Here is a 20,968-nt window from a genome sequence, read left to right as displayed (position 1 = left end):
TTTAGAGCTCTAGATTTTTCTTTTTTGGTGACTTATAACTGTTGTTGTTCAGACATGTCCAACTCTTCACGACCCCATGGACTTGTCCAGTGGGTTTTCTTTTCTTTGTTTTTGGAAGGGGAAAGGCAAGGTAATTGGGGTTAAGTGACTTGCCCAAGGACACACAGCTATTAAGTATGTCAAATCTCTGAGGCTGGATTTCAACTCAGGTCCTCCTGACTCCAGGATTGGTGCTCTACTCACTGTGCCACCTAGATGCCCCCTGTTGGGTTTTCTTGGCAAAGATATTGGAGTGGTCTGCCATTTCCTTCAACAATATGTACCCGTTTTACAGATGAGGACCCAAAGGAAGTAGGGTTTAAGGGACTCGCCCAGGGTCACACAGCTAGCAAGTATCTGAGGCACGATTTGAACTCAGTTCTTCCTGACTCTGGGCCAAGGGCTCTATCTACTGTACCACCTAGCTGTCTACTATATTATGATTTTCTATCATGACCTATAATTATGATTTCCTAAAGCAAATATGTGTGTATAATGTTTATATACATATGTGTATATTTAAAAGACTGCCACTGAAGACAAAGGAGATAAAGTGGAGAATGTCACTTAATAGGATCTAGCATTCATGCAGCACTTTAAATTTCGCCAAATGCTTTTACAAACATCATCTCCCTTTATCCTCACCATAATCCTTGAATGTAGTGCTATTATTATCCATATTTTGTAGATGAGAAAATTGAGTCAGAGAGAAGTTAAATTACTTGTGCAGGCTCACACAGTAAGTGTCTGAGATTTGAACTGAGGTCCTCTTAACTCCAAGCCCAACACTCTCTCCACTGTGCCACCTAGCTGCCTGGGTAGAAGGTTTCATTTTTCAAAGTTGGTTGACAATGGCTTCTTCAATTTTCAAGGAGATTAGACACCTGTTATCTGGCTATCTGTCTTGGGGCAGGAGGTCAATTCAAACCGTGGCCTGACAAAGTAGATTGAGTGCTGTGCCTGCAGTCAGGAAGACCTGAGTTCAAATCTGGTCACTTGTTTGCCTCAGTTTCCTCATGTATAAAATGAGCTGGATAAAGAAATGGCAAACCATTCCAGTATCTTTGCCAAGAAAATCTCAAAACGGTCACGAAGAGTTGGACACAACTGAAAACAACTCAACAATACTGTTAAAAGATCTGTTCCAACTTACTGTATTTTTGGGTCACCAAATACAGCCTACTTTTCCATATTGCTAGCTTACATAGTGCTAGGAAGAATGTTAGATAAATCATTAACCAGCCTCATAGATAGAGAGCTGGAAGGAACCTTCAGGGGCCATTTGGTACAACCCATTTATTTTACAGATTAGGAATTGGCCTTACTTACATAGTGCTAAGTTGAGTGTTTAAGACATGCCAGGGAAGGCCCGGATAACCTGTCAATCAGATTTGGCCTAGAAAATTTCCTTCAGGGAGAAAATTTGCATTTGAAATAAGTGGTTTCACAAGACATTGTTGTGTATGTGTGTGTGGGGGAAAGGGGGGAATGAGGAAATTGTTTTCATTTTAAGAAAGTAGGGCTTTAAGTACTAAGTTCACTAGTAATTCATCCCCAAAATATTTTCTATCATGGTGACAAGATCATGCCTTGGGAACACATTTTTGTTGGGTGTCTTCCTTGACAGAGAAACCTGAAAATCTCCCTCAACTTGTCTATCATGGCAGAAATTGAAAGTAAAAAGCATTACAAAGTAAAATGATGATAGTAATGGTGAAAACCCCCTCAAAGGTTAGGTCAGAAACAACGTAATACAAACGGATGGAAAAAAAATCAATCTTCTGCACATGGATTTAACAGAGATTTTTGAAACCCTAAATGCCATACAGTGATTCTGAATCTCTTGTGCTTGTATTAGGGAGCAAAATTAAAGGACAGATTCAATGAGATAATATTCTCCAGAGTATCATGGTGATTTGTTAAGCCCAATTCTTTCCTCTAACCTGTGGCAGAAAAAGCTTTTCTATTGCTCTTAGCCAAAAGTAAATTTAAAAAAAAAAAGCTTTTCCAACATTCTCTCTGCTTTTTTAATGGCTCTCACTTCTTTGCCAAATGTGTTCCAAATGATGCCAAATAATGAAGACTCATCTTCCTCTAAAAGCCTTTTCTAATTAATCACAACTGGTTCTAGGCATTCTAGAGTAACAATTCCTACTATCCATCGATCCCATTCAATTTCAGAGTTAATCCACTTTGGTTCAGATTTTACGTGTTGTTGGATTAGAGACATAATTGCAAACTAATATCATTACTATGTAATATGTGTGTGTGTGTGGGGGGGGAGAACTGCTCTATTCTTGGGGATCATGAAAAGCTGGGTTCAAGTCCTTCCTCTGACATATCTAGGCTGTGTGATTTCAACCTCCTAGGCAATTCTCTAAGCCTCTAAGTAGTGAGTTTAGTACTGTTCTTTATTGGTAGAGGCAGTTTCCTCAGCAGGAATTCCTTGTATCAATGAAATCTCCCTCTCTCTCTCTCTTCTCTCTTTCTCTCCTCTCTCTGTCTCTCTCCTCTCTCTCTCTCTCCTCTCTCTGTCTCTCTCCCCCCCCTTCTCTCTCTGTCCTCTCTCCCCCACCTTCTCTCTCTCCTTTCTCCATCTCTCTCTGCCTCACTCTTTCCTCTCTCTCCCTCTCCTCTCTCTCTCTTTCCCTCTCTCTCAACTTTCTCTCTCTCTCTCTCTCTCTCTCTCTCTCACACACACACACACACACACACTTTATGGTTCAAAAAGTGATTTTCTCCCAATGATCCCCTAAGATCATATAGCATTGTGGATACAGCCTTGAACTTGGCTTCAGGAAAAACCGAGGTTCAAATCCCACCTCAGATGCAAGGGGCCCTGAGGTAAGGCTCTGGGCCTCAGTTTCCCTATGTATAAAATGGAGATGACAACACCGCCTACTTCCCAGGGTTACTGTAAAGATCAAATGAGATATGCATGTCTTTGGAAACCACAAAATGCCATATAAAGGTAAGCTATCATTATCTCCATTTCACAGATGAGAAAACTGAGGCTGAGAAAGATTGTGAAGGCACATAATAAACACAAATTATCACCCACTGTACCCCAGTCATCTATAACTCGCTCACCATCACACAGTTAATAAGGTTGGAGTTGGAACTCGAAACCAGGTCTCCTGAATCCAAATTCAGGATTTATTTCACTCTACTACTAAAGGACAGGTGATTCTTCTCATATGGCCTTAGGGCACAGTATTTAGGGAACTGGGAAGTGGCCAACAATGTTTCTGCTCATCCTCAGAACTGGACTGAGCTAGGGTTTTCCCCAACCCATGTGACAGCTTCATAGACTCTCTTCCACATAGTTCTAAGGCTATTAGACACATAACCTCTTCGATGATCACACCACTTGTAAACCGAGCATCAAGTGATCTCCGTAAATAATAAACTGTTTGTTAAGAGGGGGTAGTTTCTATTATTTTCCTATTCTAATTGCTCAAGCCAATTTAGTCTACTTAGAAGCCAAACCTGGGAGTTGGTCTTTGCCAGGGGTATGCTGGAGCTAGCTCTTACATGCTCCTGGGAGCCAACTATTAAATTTCCAGTGTGAGCATTTAAATCTTGGAAAATGGCAAATGCTGCAAATCAGGACTGATTTGTTATTCTGTCAGTACGGCAGCTCAGTGGCTAGAGCACTGGAATCAGGAAGACCTGAGTTCAAATCTGGCCTCAGACCCTCACTAGCTATGTGACCCTGGACAAGTCACTTGACCTCTGTTTACCTTTATCCACTGGAGAAGGAGATGGCAAACCACTTCAATATCTTTGCCGAGAAAACCCCAAATGGGTTGCATGCACACATTATAATTAAATGGCTCAGTGGATAGGATGCCGGACTTGGCATCTGGAAGACCTGAGTTCAAATCCTACCCCAGACACTTCCTATGAGAACTTGGGCAAGTCAATTAACTTTTATGAGCCCTAGTTTCCTCACCTGTAAAATGGGGATCATAATAACGACACCTAACAGTAGTACACAGGGCTGTTCTGAGGATTTAGTAACACCTATAAAATGTTTTGCAAATCTCAAAAGTGCTATGTGAAGGACAGCTATTGATATTCATCACCTCATACCTCGTAACCGATCTCTAGGAGTTCCTGCCATAGATCTGGTGGTTTATCATCTGGTGTCCAACCTCTTCAATGTAGTGGGCTCTTGAGCAACAAATACACAGCTGATTTCTGGTCTGCTTGAAGTCTACCAAGCTTGGTAGGACATGCCCAGAACCTGCACTCAATCTGATGGCACAGCCTTTGGGCACCCAGAAATCCAGGCTGTGATAAGGCTTTGGAATAGCACTATTAAGGATGATGGATATCTATATCCCCCTAGCTCTATCTATCTATCTACACACACACTTTGTCCTGGTACATTCAGGCTTTAAGGAAAAATCCAATGCCTGCTAATCTCATTGGCAACATTCTACTATCTCCTTACTGAACTAATGAACCAAAGGTAAAAGATCAAGTGCACTTCTGGAAGACAGGGGGTATCTTTTCTTAGATAATAAGACAGCACAGTATCCTACATAATAACGGAATATATTAATAATAACTAGAATTCCTATAGTGTTCTGAAGTTTGCAAAGTGCTTTACATGTTTTTACCTGATCATCACATCAACCCTGGGAAGTGCTATTACAATTATCCTTGATTTATAAATGATGAAACCAGGGCTGAGGAAGGTCAGGTAATCTCCTGGGTCCAGGGTCATACAGCTCAAGAGGATCTGAACTTAGTCCTTCCTTATGCTCAGTCTAATATTCTATCTCCCATACCACCTTGCTGTCTCAAAGCCAGCAGGGTGTGAGTGTACAATAAATACATTCTTAGATGATTACAGATAACATCCCTAGTAACAAACAAAACATCCCCACAATGAAATGATGGTGTGCCCTGGTTTTCTTTGTCTTGCCCTGCCTTCTCATTCATGGTTCCTCATTCATCTGCTGGGGTTCTTTCTGCTTTTTCCTGATGTTTCTACCTTGTTCCAAATCTTGCTTGGGAACCTCTTCTAATTTTGATTCAACTACTGAATGTCTCCTGGTTCTGCTTACACTGCTGCTGAATTCTGTGAAATCCTAGCTTTTGGGTTCGAATGAAAGCCACTATATAAAATCACACCATTGGATCCTACCGCATATTTTTCAACTGTAGGATTCCAGTGGAATCTATACTTGGTGAGATTCTCTGTGTCATCTTCAAGTATCTGTGCTCCTACTATCAGGCAAATCCTATTTTCAAAACTGTCAAAGCTGAGCTCCTTATTTTAGGGTAAGGAAATTCTTATGCCAGCAGGATCTCAACACAGAGTAATTATTTCTAAACACCTTTGTGCCTAACTTGTGCACCCACACCATAAAGTCAACACTATAAATTCAAGTGGCCTGATAGAGGCTTTCGCACATGTGGAAAATGAAAAGAACCATGAATATGAAACTCAGGTGGCTGAAAGCTTGTGAGGACAAAAGGGGCAAGGAGTCCCCTAAACTCCACTGAGAACACAGCATTAATCGGTCCGTTAGGTTTTTATTTGGGTGAATTAAAATAAGATGTCTCCCTGGGATACATAGAGAGGACAAAATTAATGGAGTACATAAGGGAGGTAGAGTACTAATGAGTGGAAGGAGAAAAATGTGACCACTTTACCTGCAAAAGACATTCCTTATCTTAGTTACTTATGCAGTATGGAGATCATTTAATTCAAGGTTCTACAACTGATTTTTAAGGGACAAAATGAGCTGGGGAGCTAGATAAACAAGGAACTTGAAGGCACTCATGTTCACCTAAGAGGTCTGGAAGGACCAGCTGGCTTTGAGGTTTATTCCAGTTCAAAAGCTTTGATCCTATGGTCCTAAGACTCTGAAGGAACGTTTCCTTGAGAGAACACCAAACTGCTCTTGTAATTCTTGTGGGATCTGAATAGTGTGATGAAGAATAGTTGAGAATGCACACTGAATATATGTTCCTTCGGTGTGATGCTACTTTATTTGTTATATGAGCAAAGAACTCTTGAATGTGAGCACTGTCTAATATGACAGGAAGGTAATTGCTTCAGTGGATCTGTAATTTCATCTATAGATTTCCGATGATGAAGATTGTCACCCATTGATACCACCATCCTTTGTCACTCTTAGGTCTTCCTCAGGGTCTCAAGACTCATAGAGTATTTTGTCCATCTATTATTTCTTACTCTCACCATGTGGCTAGCCTACTTCCTTTCACTGTTACGTGATTCTTTGACAATATTATGTACCTTGCCTCTGAGAATCAACAACATCCCATAGCCTATTTACACACACCATGTGACTTCCCTTTGATTTTTGACTGACCCATAATTTTGATTCTTTGGAGATTGTGGCATTCCGTGATTTGCAAACATACAGCACCAGAAGAAGAATATTGTCATCAAAAAGGATGGATTTTGAAGATGGTGGCTGGAAAACAGGGACTCACTTAAGCTCTCCCCCAAATCCCTCCAAACACCTGTAAAAATGGCTCAGAACAAATTCTGGAGCTACAGAACCCATGAAATAATAGAGGGAAGCAGGTCTCCAGCCCAGGACTGCCGGGATGGTCACTGGGAAGGGTCTATCATACCATGCTGGGAATGGAGCACAGCTTAGCATGGACAATGCCAGGAACGACCAGGCCAGAGCAGGCACCAGATTTCTCAATCCCCAAATGCCAAAGACAACTTAGCAGGCCCATGGGAAAACTGCTGGGATCTACGTGAGAGAAGTGTGTGGTCTGGCCCCAGCCCTGGTGGTGCGGCAGAGGTGGCGTGGAGGCAGCAGCAGGAAGCTCCAGAGGCTGCTTCCAGAGCTCCAGCTGCAGCTGCTTCCAACCTCAGGCCCACCTGGTGAGAGGAATCAAGATCAGAGCAGGAGTGCAGGGAGAGCTCTGCTGGTGCAGAGGGAGGGTTCTCTTGCTTTGCCCTGCTTGGATCTGGGTCCTGGTCCTGTTGGTGGTTCCTGGAGAAGGAGAAGCACTGGTGTGGCAGAGCTTGCTGTGTAGAAGTAGCTCTGGAAACAGCAGTACAAGACCCGTGAAGCTTGGGACAAAGCGCTTGCCACTCTGAAGGTAGCCATACCCTGACAAAAAGCTCAAGGGTCAAGCAGTTGGCTGGGAACATGAAAAAGCAGTGCAAAAGGACTCAGACTATTGAATCTTATTTTTTTTTTTTTGGTAACAAAGAAGATCAAAAGAAGAAGTCAGCAAAGTCAAAGAGCCCACATCAAAAGCCTCCATGAAAAATATGAATTGGTCAGCCATGAAGAGTTCAAAAAGGATTTGAAAAAGGAAGTAAGAGAAGTAGAGGAAAAATTGGGAAGAGAAATGGGAGTGATGCAAGAAATCATGAAAAACAAGTCAATGATCTGCTAAAGGAGACCCCCCAAGAATAGTGAAGAAAATAAAACCTTAAAAAATAGACTAACCAAATGGCAAAAGGGCTCCAAAAAGCCAATGAGGAGAAGAATGCCTTAAAAGGTAGAATTAGCAAAATAGAAAAGGAGGTCCAAAAGACCACTGAAGAAAATACCACCTTAAAAATTAGAATGGAGCAAGTGGAAGCTACTGACTTTATGAGAAATCAAGAAATATAAAACAGAACCAAAGGAATGAAAAAATAGAAGACAATGTGAAACATCTCATTGGAAAAACCACTGACCTGGAGAATAGATTCAGGAGAGATAATTTAAAAATTATTGGACTATCTGAAAGCCATGATCAAAAAAAGAGCATAGATATCATCTTTCAAGAAATTATCAAGGAAAACTGCCCTGACATTCTAGAACCAGAGGGTAAAATAGAAATTGAAAGAATTCACAGATCGCCTCCTCAAAAAGATCCCAAAAAGAAAGCTCCTAGGAATATTGTAGCCAAATTCCAGAGTTCCCAGGTCAAGGAGAAAATACTGCAAGCAGCCAGAAAGAAACAATTTGAGTACTGTGGAAACACAATCTACATTACAGGATCAAAGGGCATGTAATATGATATTCCGGAGGTCAAAGGAGCTAGGATTAAAACCAAGAATCACCTACCCAGCACAACTGAGTATAATACTCCAGGGAAAAATATGAACTTTCAATAAAATGGAGGACTTTCAAGTTTTCTTGATGTGAAGACCAGAGCTAAATAGAAAACTTGACTTTCAAATACAAGAATCAAGAGAAGCATGAAAAGGTAAACAGGAAAGAGAAATCATAAGGGGCTTACTAAAGTTGAACTATTTTATTTACATTCCTATATGTGTAGTTGAAGGGAATATACACACATACAAAGAGCACAGGGTGGGTTGAATATGAAGGGATGATATCTAAAAATAAATTCAATTAAGGGGTCCGAGAGGACTATATTGGGAGGAGAAAGGGAGAGATAGAATGGGGTAAATTATGTCACATAAAAGTGGCAAGAAAAAGAAGTTCTATTGGAAGGGAAGAGGGGGCAGGTGAAAGGGAACAAGTGAATATCGCTCTCACTGGATTTGACTTAAGGAGGGAATAACATACACACTCAATTGGGTATCTTACCCTACAGGAAAGTAGGGATGGGGGATGATAAAAGGGGGGGCAGATCAGGGGAGGAAGTAATCAAAAGCAAACACTTTTGAAAAGGGACAGGGTCAAGGGAGAAAATTGAATAAAGGGAGACAGTATAGGTTGGAGGGAAATATAGTTAGTCTTTTATAACATGACCATTATGGAAGTGTTCTGTATAATGATACATGTGTGGCCTATGTTGAATTGCTTGCCTTCTTAAGGAGGGTGGATGGGGAGGGAAGAAGGGAGAGAATTTGGAGCTCAAAATTCTAAAAACAAATGCTCAAAAAAGAGTTGTTTTTGCATGCAACTGGGAAATAAGATATACAAGCAATGGGGTACAGAAATCTATCTTGCCCTACAAGAAAGTAAGGGGAAAGGATGGGGGAGTGGGGTGACAGAAGGGAGGGCAGATTGGGGAAAGGGGCAATCAGAGTATATGCCATCTTGGAGTGGGGGGGGGGAATAGAAATGGGGAGAAAATTTGTAAATCAAAATCTTGTGGAAATCAATACTGAAAACTTTAAATAACAAAAAAACCAAAAAACAAAACAACAAAAAAGATGAATTTTTGTTTTTGGTGAAGTTTGAAGGCAACAATTTAAGTGAAATCTAGTCTACTTCAATCCTATGTCTTCCTCCAATGGCTTGTGATATACACAGACTGACAGACCAGCTCTATGGGCTGTTCCATTTGTCCTCCCATTAAATATCATATGTATTAATAGCAATTCTTCATCCACTTAGTTTTTCTATGTGGAGGGATAGGTTGAACTTGAGTTGCATGAGGCTCTGCAGTATTCCTGGGCTTGATATGATCAGCACAATGTCACACACCATATCAAACACATATTTATGAATTCATACCCATCGTTAATAACTGATTGTGAAACAGTTTTCAAAAGAATGACTGAAAGCTCTTAATTACCAGAGGAAAGACTGCTCCTAAATCAGTGCTCATGAGAGAAATAGAAATTAAAACAACTCTGAGGTTTCACCCCATGCATAACAAACAGACAAAGATGATATAAGATGGCAATAATCAATTCTGCAAGGGATGTGGAAAGATGGACACAGTAATAATTGTTGGTGGAGCTGTGAATTGGTCCAACCATTCTGGAAAACAATCTGGAAACTGGTATGAGAATGGTGTCCAAAATTGCCTTTGATGTAGAAGTTCCACTCTCAGTTTAAAAAAAAAGGAAAAAAAAAAGCTAGAGAAAGAAAGGCACCATATTTGCAAAAATATTCACTGAAGCACTTTTTGTCGTAGTAAAGAGCTGGAAACAAAGTAGATGAGGACTGAGGGATGGCTAAACAATTTGTGGTACAGGAATGTAATATAATACCAAGGTGTGGTAAGAAACAATGAATATAAAGAATTCAGAGAAGAATGTGAAGCTTCATAATGAACAGATGCAATAGCAACTATGTATTAAAATGTTGGAGAAGGAAATGGCAAATCACTCTAGTATCTTTAACAAGAAAATCTCAAATTGGGTCAGGAAGAATTGAACATGTCTGAAACAGCTGAATAGCTACACTGTTGTTGTTTGTCCTTTGTTCTCAAAGAGGACCATGACATCAGGAAGGTGATGCTATGACTTGCAAGTGAATTGGATTTAAATGAGGGAGGGCTGTGCAAAGGCACCAGCCTCACTTTCTCCTCTGGAGCCATCTGGTTCCAGTGGCAAGATGTAGATCAGGATGACTGAAGAGGGCCCCTACAACATTAATTCCAACAACAAAAATGCAAAGAACAACAAGAAAATAGAAACTGAACATTGTGTAATTATAGTAAGCAAGTTTGGCCCTAGAGAAGAAATGATAAAATGTACCTCCCTCCCTTCTTTGAAGAGGTAGGACACTATGCGTGTGGACCACTGCGCTCACTGTCAGACTTGATTGATTTGTTGGTTAAGTTTTCCAAATTATTTAAAAAAAATTCTTTGTTAAAATGGATAGCTCCACGGGTAAAGAAAAAACCTACAAGAAAAAGGAAAAGATTCAAAAATCAAAAGATTGTTAGTCTATTGAGGGACAAAAAAATTGTAGTTTTATAAGCCCATATGAATTCAGAACAAGCTCAGGATAAGGCAAGGTTCGTGGTAAGAATAGATGCTGAATTCTAATTTAATCTAAGTTTGGCCCAAGAAACCAAATTGTGTATGATTTTGGAGATTCTTTCATTTACAAACAACTTTTTTTTAGTCACATTTTTTCCCCTGATACTAATTTAGATATCCTACTTTCTCTTTATTTAAAACAAGGAGTGTGATGAAATCATTCACTATCATTCAGTCTAACTCTGAAGCAGGCCATTAAAGCAGGATTATTTTTAGTCTTATAGCTTCAGTGAAATGCTATCCTTATATTGATCTGTTATTCTCCTTTAGAAAGGTGTCCTTCGCTTCACAAAAGAGATACACTGCTGAAAATTGTCCAGGGTGGTCTTTGATGCCCACTATGTGCCAAGAGCTCACAACCATTATCCTCACAACAATCCTGGGAGATAGGCGCTATTTTTCTCTCAATTTTGACAAATGAGGAAACTGAGGCAAACAGAAGTTAAGTGACTTGCCCAGAGTCACACAGCCAGTAATTATCTGAGGCTAGATTTGCATTCAGGTCTTTCTGACTGCAGGCCCAGAGTTCTGTCCACTGTGACAACTAGTTATCTTGGGTGGTATGTCGAATTTGTCCTGGTATTTTGACCTCTATTATCCTACTGACATTCTTGAGAGGGAGCATAGTTCATGGAAAGAACACTGGATTGGGGATCATGGGGGAGCTGGGTTCAATTTCTGACTCTACCATTTACTTGCTGTGACCTTGGACAAGTGAATCAAACTCTTTGCAACTCAGTTTCCTCATTTGTAAAATGAGTAGATTATTCACAGGGGTGTGGAACCTGCAGCCTTGGGGCCACATGTGGCCCTCTAGTTCCTCAAGTGCGGTCCTTTGACTGAACCCCAAGTTTGGGTTCAGTCAAAGGGTTGCACTTGAGGACCTAGAGGCCCCAGGTTCCCTACCCCTGGACTAGATGGGCTCTAAGATCCCATCTATCTTTAAATCTATGGCCCTCTTCTACAGTTGGAGATATCTTCTGATAATAATAATCACGACTCATGTTTTTATCCTGTTTCTGGATTTAAAAGCCATTTTCTTTCCAGTTTGTGAGTCATATTGCCTACCTTCTATAGATGAAGCACTTGAGCCTTTGGGGAGCTAAAAGATTTGTTCAGGGCATCTGAGGGCAAAGGCGTGAGTCCATGCCACCAGACCAACCGCGTCACCATCCCAAGACTATGCTTCTTTTGAGAATGTGGTGCTTGCTCAGGGTCACAGTATACGAGGGTTTAAACTCAAGATCTTACTGACTCTAGGCTCACACTCTATCCACTGTACCATCTAACAGCCAAAGCTAATGTTGTTTTAGAATATACACTAACTCCACTGTTTGGCACTTAAAGCCTTTCACAATTTGGCTTCAGCCTATCTTTTTAAGACTCCTGCGCATTACTACCCTTTATGTACTTTATGTTCCAGCCAAACCAACTGGTTTTTTTTTTTGCTGTAATTAGCATTCCAGCTCCTGTCTCTGTTCCTTTGCAAAGGTTATCACTAATGCCTGGAAATATGGTCCCTCCTAATTTCCATCTCTTAGAACGCACAGTCTTTTTCAAAGCTGATTTCAAGGGAAAACTCCTATAGGGAGCCTTTGCTGATCCTCTCAACTACTACTACCTTACCTACTAAAAAAAAAAAAAATCTTGTCTGTATTTTATATATAGAGCACACCCTTATAGGCTACTCCCCCAATTTGTACATGTACTTGTAGGTTATATCTTCAGAGGGATACTGATACTTCAAGCTTCAAAAGTGGTAGGCATCCTGTGGTTATCCACTCCTAATACTATATAGTTTATAGGCCCCCATTAGTGTGCTTTCCATTACAATCAGCCAGAAAACACAATGTTCACATCTTTTGTCATTCAGTTGTTTCAGTCATGTCCTACTCTGCATGACCCCCATTTGTGGCTTTCCTGGCAAAGGTACTGCCATTTTATTCATCAGCTCATTTTACAAATGAGGAAATTGAGGCAAATAGGATGAAGTGACTTGCCCAGAGTCACACAGCTAGTAAGTGTCTGAGGCCAGATTTGAACTCACAAACATGAGTTTTCCTTACTCCAGGCTTGTCATTCTGTCCGCTGCCCCACCCATGTCTGCTCCATTCCACTTCTAAATGCATGATTCTACAATGCTTTGAACTTTGAATATTACATTTATCCCAACCATCTCTGTTGAAGTCTGTTTAGTAATAATATTGATTTTTTCACTGTGAGCTTTGAAGGTACTAAAGTGTTAGGAAGAGGATAATGGACTTCTTGGATAGAATGCTGCGTGTACATTTTCAGGACTGTGGAAAACACATAAAATCTTTCAAAAAGCTTTCTGGAAGGGAGTTTACATAACTTTTTGGAAAGCTACTATCTTTTAAATTTTTTTTTCTTTTTTCTTTTAATAGTATTTTATTTTTTCTAATTACATTTAAAGATAGTTTTCGACATTCATTTTTGTAAGATTTTGAGTTCCAAATTTCCCTCCCTCTGTCCCCCCTTCCAAATCAGCAAGCAATCTGATATAGGTTTTATACATGTGTGATCATGTTAAATATATTTTCATATTAGTCATGTTGTGAAAGAAGAATCAGAACAAAAGGGAAAAACCATGAGAAAGAAAAAACAAAAAAAAAAAGTGAAAATAGTATGCTTTGATCGGCATTCAGACTCCATAGTTCTTTCTCTGGATGTGGCTGTCTTTTTAGCCAGGCTAGATTACTAATTCCAAATTCCTATACACATGTTGAACTTATTAAAAATTGAGAATTTCATCCAATATAATCAATTTTTGCAATCCCTTCATGTTATCATTTAGCTATTAAACCATCCCATTTAAGTGTTCTTTATTAAGAAATCAGTATTAAGATATTATAAAAATCTAAAATTCTATAATAACACAAGAAAGTGGTGATACTCTAGAGCATAGCAAAAGAACACAAAGCTCATTTCTTTTCAAAGACAAATAAACGGTTATGAAGGCAACAGGCATCCATATTTGCTTTTTTTCCTTTTCATTTCAGTATTTCTGACTCAAGGGATATCTAAATGAAGGCTGAATTAAAGCAAAGTATGGCTAATAATTATTGTGGCTGTTGATGAATACATTATATGAAATCTGTATTTCATGTTTAAAATGAACAGGTTGACTGTGCTGCAATCATTTTTACAAGAAGAGATTCAGCCTTAGATATTTGTTCACTGGACAGAAAGACACCGATCATACTTTATATGCTCTAGGACCAATAGCTACTAACTGATCCTAGTCATCGGGAAAATAAAGTTAACTTTCTTTTCTAAATCTATGGTTCAGTGAGACAGATTTCTTACCAGTGGAAACCACAGAAGACTGAATGTGGGCCTCTCACTCTACACTAGTACTGACGGGACTTTTATTACCATAGCATTATTATTAATAAGGTAATGCCTCAGGAAGGATAATCAAATTCACATAAACATGGCATCTGTTGAAATTTTTTTTCTAGCCTGCAATAATAGCTCCCCCAAACATGACCTCACCATAGAGATCAGGAACAGGGCAAGTAAGAGTTTTTAGGTCATAGGCAACCCAGTGAGCCAACACAGATGTCCGATATTAAAATCATTTTCTTCCTATGGGAATCACAGTTGCTCTGAGGTGTCTTTTGGCGGGCCGGTTCCTGCAGGACAAGATAATTCTCACTTTTTAAAATTTTGCTGAATCGTTTTGCTTTTTACATCACAAACATTTGCAGATTACCCCTACTCTATGGGAGGTCTCTTGTAACAAAGGAAAACAATTAAGCAAAACTAAAAGTATGGAGACCTTATCTGAAAGGGAATGTAACATCCCAAATCTAAAGAAGGTACCCATTCCCAATATTTCTATTAAAAAGAAATTCACAGAAATCAATTTTCTCTCTCCCACTCTCCTATTCCAACAGAAAAAGAAAAAAAAATCATTTTTAACAAATATGTATAAGTGAAATCATAGGAAAAGATAATTCAAAATGTTGATAGTACTCGTATCTTGGCTAAGTCACTGAAGCCATTCTGTGCTTCAGTTTCCTCACCTGAAAAATGAATAGGTAGCCTCTGAACTACCTTCTAGTTCTAGCTCTTCCATCCTTTGAACCAGTTCAATAGATTAAAAATGTTTTTTCCTCCAGTCTTTGTTAATATATCAAATCTCTCAACAACAGCTTAGCCTGTTAGCACATCTGCGTATCTGATCAACTCTGTACTCCCCCTAAACTTTTGAGTTTCAGCTGACTTAAGGTCTTTTACTTCCTCCCATTCCCCAAACCAATGGTCTCTATCTCTATAAACTTTGGTATCCACTCCTACAGATTTCTTTGTATGATCTGAAGGACAAGATCTTGATATATGTTAGACTGTGCTAAATAAGTGAACTATCCAACCGTTTTCAAGATCATGTTCAGTAGAGCAGAGTTCATTAATGTAATAATAATAATGTTCACTTATATATTGTTTTCCAAATATTATCTCATTTGATCCTCATAACAATCCTAGGGCTCTATTATTTCCATTTTACAGGTGAGGAAGTTGAGGCCGACAGTGGTTGCATGACTTACCCAGGGTCACACAACTAGTCTCTGAGGCAGGATTTGAACTTGGAGCTTCTGGATCCCACTGTATCTACTGTATTACATTAGTTTGGCCTCCACTTATTTCCACCAAGTTTTACTACAAATGTTCTTAGTGCTCTGACTCCCTAGAAGGCTTTAACTTGTGTCCTGATCTAAACAAGTGAAGCACGAATCTGTTCCCTTTCCTGTATGTGTTGTCAATCACTGGTGCAACTTGAGCAAAGCTAGAATCAGACATTCCTCCCCCTTCCCCCCAGCTAGTTTGGTGGCCTCTATCTCTGGTATCTGCTTGCATGGCTGCACACATACATTTTCACTTTTGATTCCCATTAAGTTTCCAAATGTGTTGGTTCAAAGCAAGGGGAAAAAAAGGGGGGTGGAATCTAGAAGAATCTTCAATAAATTCAACCTCAATTAAAATTAAAAAAAGTACAAGGCACATCAAAAAGCACAAAAAAAGGTCCTTTTATTGTCTCAGAAAGTTTTTGTTTTCAGATGTTTTCAAGGGTTTTACACGCCACTCAAGTGTAACATAGGAAAACACTCTTCCTTCTCCATCATCAGGTGGATTTAGGGGTAGAGTGCAGAGCAGGACTTTGGCAGAGATAGGCGTCAGTAAGTGAAGCAAAGGGTGAATCTGTTAAAAACCTCTGCCAACAACATACAACCATTAAAAAATAACAATAATGTCTTTTTGAGGCAGCCTGGCAGCCAGACTATGGGCATCTGGACTGGCCATGGCATCTTGTCTTCCTATTAAACATAAGCTTGGAAGACTGGTAAAATATCTGGGGGCAAGGTTCAGCAGAAACTGTCTTTCCTTAGGGAAATACAAAAGTATTGTCTCCTTGTGGACACAAAAAAATAGAGTAAGAGTTCTGAATCGTTTGTAAGTCAGGTACCCCTTTGGTAATCAGGTGATGCCTATGGACTCCTCAGAATAATGTGTTTAAATTAAATGTGTAAAATAAAATACATAGGATTACAAAGGAAATCAATGACTTTGAAGTTCAGTTAACCGTTTTTTTTTTTTTTTAGTTCATTTAGGTTTCTGGTTTTTTCCTTCTGATTTATAAATCATTTTTCTTATTTGTTCACCTTAACACACACCCCAAGGTGAATACTAGGCTTAGAAATTTGTTAAGAGGCAAAATTCCTTCCCTAAATCAACTTGTCTAGAAAAGGTTCTAGATTTGATATGAGATTTGATATGTCGTAAGATTTGATAGGAGAATATCTTAATGAATCTACCGTGCATTAGAATCAATTGTTCACCATGTCTTGAGAAATACCATTGTCTCATGTTGCAATACTATACTTGTAATGTGTAGAATTGTTTTGCTCAGCTGTATTTCTATGTCATGGGGAAGGGCTGCATTGGGGTGAAGGGAGAGGGAGTCACTGGAAACACACAGTGCTGTTTATAAAAAAAGGACCAGGGGGCGGAGCCAAGATGGCAGCTGGTAAGCAGGGACTAGCGTGAGCTCCATACCGAGTCCCTCCAAAAACCTATAAAAAATGGCTCTGAACCAATTCTAGAACAGCAGAGGGAAGCAGGGCTCCAGCCCAGGACAGCCTGGATGATCTCTGGGTGAGGTCTATCCCACACGGAGCTGGGAGCTGGGAACGGAGTGGAGCAGAGCCCAGCCTGAGCGGCGTGGACCAAAGAGACCAGGAGCCTGGCGGAGGGGGCCCTAGTGCGCCCTGAATCAGTGAGCTGCGGCAGTTACCAGGCTTCTCAACCCACAAACACCAAAGACTGCAGAGAAGGTTAGTGGGAAAAGCTGCAGGAGTAGAAGGAGTTCGCGGTTCGGCTTCCAGCCCCGGGGGGCAGCGGAGGTGGGGCAGCTACAGCTGTTGTTGCTTCCGGCCCCAGGCCCACCTGGTGGGAGGAATTAAGTGGCGGATCAGAGCAGGAGTGCACAGCCCAGTTCGGGTTGGGGGTTCTTGGGGAAGGAGCAGTGCTGGTGTGGCAGAGCCGGCACCTCCCCCCCAAACGTGGAACATAGAACTCTCTAGTCTAGAAGCAGTCATACCCAACTGAAAAACTCAAGGGTCAAGTTGGTTGGCTGGGAATATGGCCAGGCAGCGAAAACACACCCAGATTCAGTCTCAGACTTTGGATTCTTTCTTTGGTGACAAAGAAGACCAAAACATACAGCCTAAAGAAGTCAACAAAGTGCAAGAGCCTACACCAAAAGCCTCCAAGAAAAACATGAACTGGTCCCAGGCCATGGAAGAGCTCAAAAAGGATTTGGAAAAGCAAGTTAGAGAAGTAGAAGAAAAATTGGGAAGAGAAATGAGAAGGATGCAAGAAAACCATGAAAAACAGGTCAATGACTTGCTAAAGGAGACCCAAAAAACTACTGAAAAATACACTGAAGAAAACAACACCTTAAAAAACAGACTAACTCAAATGGCAAAAGAGCTCCAAAAAGCCAATGAGGAGAAGAATGCCTTGAAAGGCAGAATTAGCCAAATGGAAAAGGAGGTCCAAAAGACCACTGAAGAAAATACTACTTTAAAAATTAGATTGGAGCAAGTGGAAGCTAGTGACTTCATGAGAAATCAAGATATTATAAAACAGAACCAAAGGAATGAAAAAATGGAAGACAACGTGAAATATCTCATTGGAAAAACCACTGACCTGGAAAATAGATCCAGGAGAGATAATTGAAAAATTATTGGACTCCCTGAAAGCCATGATCAACAAAAGAGCCTAGATATCATCTTTCAAGAAATTATCAAGGAGAACTTCCCTGATATTCTAGAGCCACAGGGCAAAATAGAAATTGAAAGAATCGATCGATCGCCTCCTCAAATAGATCCCAAAAAGAAATCTCCCAGGAATATTGTCGCCAAATTCCAGAGCTCCCAGATCAAGGAGAAAATACTGCAAGCAGCCAGAAAGAAACAATTTGAGTATTGTGGAAACCCAATCAGAATAACCCAAGATCTGGCAGCCTCTACATTAAGAGATCGAAGAGCTTGGAATACAATATTCTGGAGGTCAATGGAGCTAGGATTAAAACCTAGAATCACCTACCCAGCAAAACTGAGTATCATGTTCCAAGGCAAAATATGGACTTTCAATAAAATAGAGGACTTTCAAGCTTTCTCAATGAAAAGACCAGAACTGAATAGAAAATCTGACTTTCAAACACAAGAATCAAGAGAAGCATGAAAAGGTAATCGAGAAAAAGAACAAGAAAAAGAAATTTCAAGGGACTTACTAAAGGTGAACTGTTTTGCTGACATTCCTACATGGAAAGATGATGTGTATGATTCATGAGACCTAAGTATTAGGGTAGCTGAAGGGAACATGCATACATATATGTTTATGTATATATATGGGTGAATGTGTATGTATGTATATATCTGTGTGTATATATATATATGTATATATATATAGAGAGAGAGAGAGGGGGAGGGAGGGGGAGAGAGAGAGAGAGAGAGAGAGAGACACAGGGTGAGTTGAAGATGAAGGGAAGATATCTAAAAGAAATAAAATCAAATTAAGGGATGAGAGAGGAACATACTGAGAGAGGGAGATAAGGAGAGATAGAATGGGGTGGATTATCTCGCATAAAGGTGGCAAGAGGAAGCAGTTCTGTGGGAGGAGGGGAGAGGGCGGGTGAGGGGGGAATGAGTGAACCTTGTTCTCATCAGATTTGGCCTAAGGAGGGAATACCATATATACCCAATTGGGAATCTTACCCCACAGGAAAGAAGAGGGAAGAAGAAAAAAAAAGGGGGGGGGGATGATGGAGGGGAGGGCTGATGGGGGTGGAGGTAGTCAAAAACAAATACTTTTGAAAGGGGACAGGGTCAAGGGAGAAAATTCAATAAAGGGGGATGGGTTGGGAAGGAGCAAAATATAGTTAGTTTTTCACAACAGTATTGTGGAAGGATTATACATAATGATACACATGTGGCCTAAGTTGAATTGCTTGACTTCTTAGGGAGGGTGGGTGGGAAGGGAAGAGGGGGGAGAATTTGGAACTCAAAGTTTTAAAATCAGATGTTCAAAAAAAAAAAAAAAAGTTTTTGCATGCAACTAGAAAATAAGATACACAGGCAATGGGGTGTAGAAATTTATCTTGCCCTATAAGAAAGGAAGGGAAAAGGGGATGGGAGGGGAGTGGGGTGACAGAGGGGAGGGCTGACTGGGGAACAGGGCAACCAGAATATATGCCATCTTGGAGTGGGGGGAGGGTAGAAATGGGGAGAAAATTTGTAATTCAAACTCTTGTGAAAATCAATGCTGAAAACTAAATATGTTAAATAAATAATTAAAAAATAAAAATAAAAAAAGGACCAAATATAAATCTCAGAAAACTAACTTAGGAAAACATATAATTTTATTACTTAAATAAAGAAGGAAACATGGGGTAGTGGAGACAGTGCTGGCCTGGAGTACGGGGTTCTTGGACACAATCTATATGACTCTGGGAAAGTCATGGAACCTCACAGTGACCCAGGCAATTTCTCTATGGCTTTCATTTGCAAAGCCTGTGCCAATTTGCACTGATAAAAGGGATCTGTATTTCTATAGTTCTCTATACTAGTGAAATCTCAGGTCTAGAAACCACTCCTTCCTTCCATTTTTTCTTTTAAAATAAACAATGTAAGGATTCCTCATAGTGGTAAGGAGGTGACCCCAGGTTTTCAAAGGTTATGCTCCTAGAATTTGTCTGGTTGGTTCAAACAAAGTGAGCATGATCCAAACAACTATCTGTCTACTGTCTGAGTGGACCAGCCCATTTACATATGGGAAGGCTAAGACAGGATGAAAAGGCTGGCTACTGGACCCATGAAATAGATAAAACAATGGAAATTGCACAGTCATGGAAAAGGGAGCAGAGGGCATTTAGAATCTCTCAGTGGTACTACTCTAAATGGGAGATCTCTGTCCACTGACCTCATTAGAGCATCTGAACTTCATGTACAATGATATTCCTGCCAGAAATGAAATCAGAAAAAGACACTGGCCTTAAACTGAAGGATGATTTATAGGTTCTCTTCAGGGAGGTTAAAAAAAAGTGTTGAAGCAACTGGTTTCAGTATGTGAACAAAGGCAACATAAAGATAATTAAATAAAGGACTTAGTCACTTCCCCTTGAAGTATGTTTAATGAGGATTAGCAAAGAGCACATGGTTGTTACATATGTATTATATAATGTTGTGTGGTTTTGTTATTATGGTGGTTGTTACATAATGTCTGTAGCAGTGTATTAAGTAGAGAAATCCTACAAAGGACTGGCCAGGAGTCTCTAAGGTATATCTCAGTAACTTCAATGTGGTGGTAGGTGGGAATAGGGGAAGATGCTAAAAAAAACATACTGATAAATAAAGATCAAAATTAAAAATATTAAAGTAGTCCAAGGACTACAGACTCTTCATAAAATTCACGCATGTACAATATTAATAGTTCAAGAAAAAAATCAGAAGGGGCTGGTTGTAGTTGAGAAGCAAACACCATAAAAATGAAATCTACTGTATTGTAGCAGAAAGGAAATGACTTGTTACTAATGGGGACATCATTTCAAAATTGGCTGGCTATTTGTCTACAGTCTCTATGACCCATATGGTCAACTGACTAGAGGGAAGTTAAAAATCAATACCAGATTGAATGAAATAGATGTCAAATTGA

The 20,968-nt window shown here is 39.9% G+C and overlaps 1 protein-coding gene across 2 annotated transcripts in view; it reads right to left on the bottom strand.

The window, feature by feature from the left end:
- The window catches only part of ELOVL6 (ELOVL fatty acid elongase 6), a 158,788-nt gene that overhangs the window by 69,347 nt on the left and 68,473 nt on the right, over positions 1–20,968 (bottom strand). The gene's annotated exons all lie outside the window — the stretch shown is intronic.

Source organism: Trichosurus vulpecula, chromosome 6 (assembly GCF_011100635.1).
Source record: "Trichosurus vulpecula isolate mTriVul1 chromosome 6, mTriVul1.pri, whole genome shotgun sequence".
Lineage (NCBI taxonomy): Eukaryota > Metazoa > Chordata > Mammalia > Diprotodontia > Phalangeridae > Trichosurus > Trichosurus vulpecula.
This window is presented reverse-complemented; position numbering and strand designations above follow the sequence as displayed.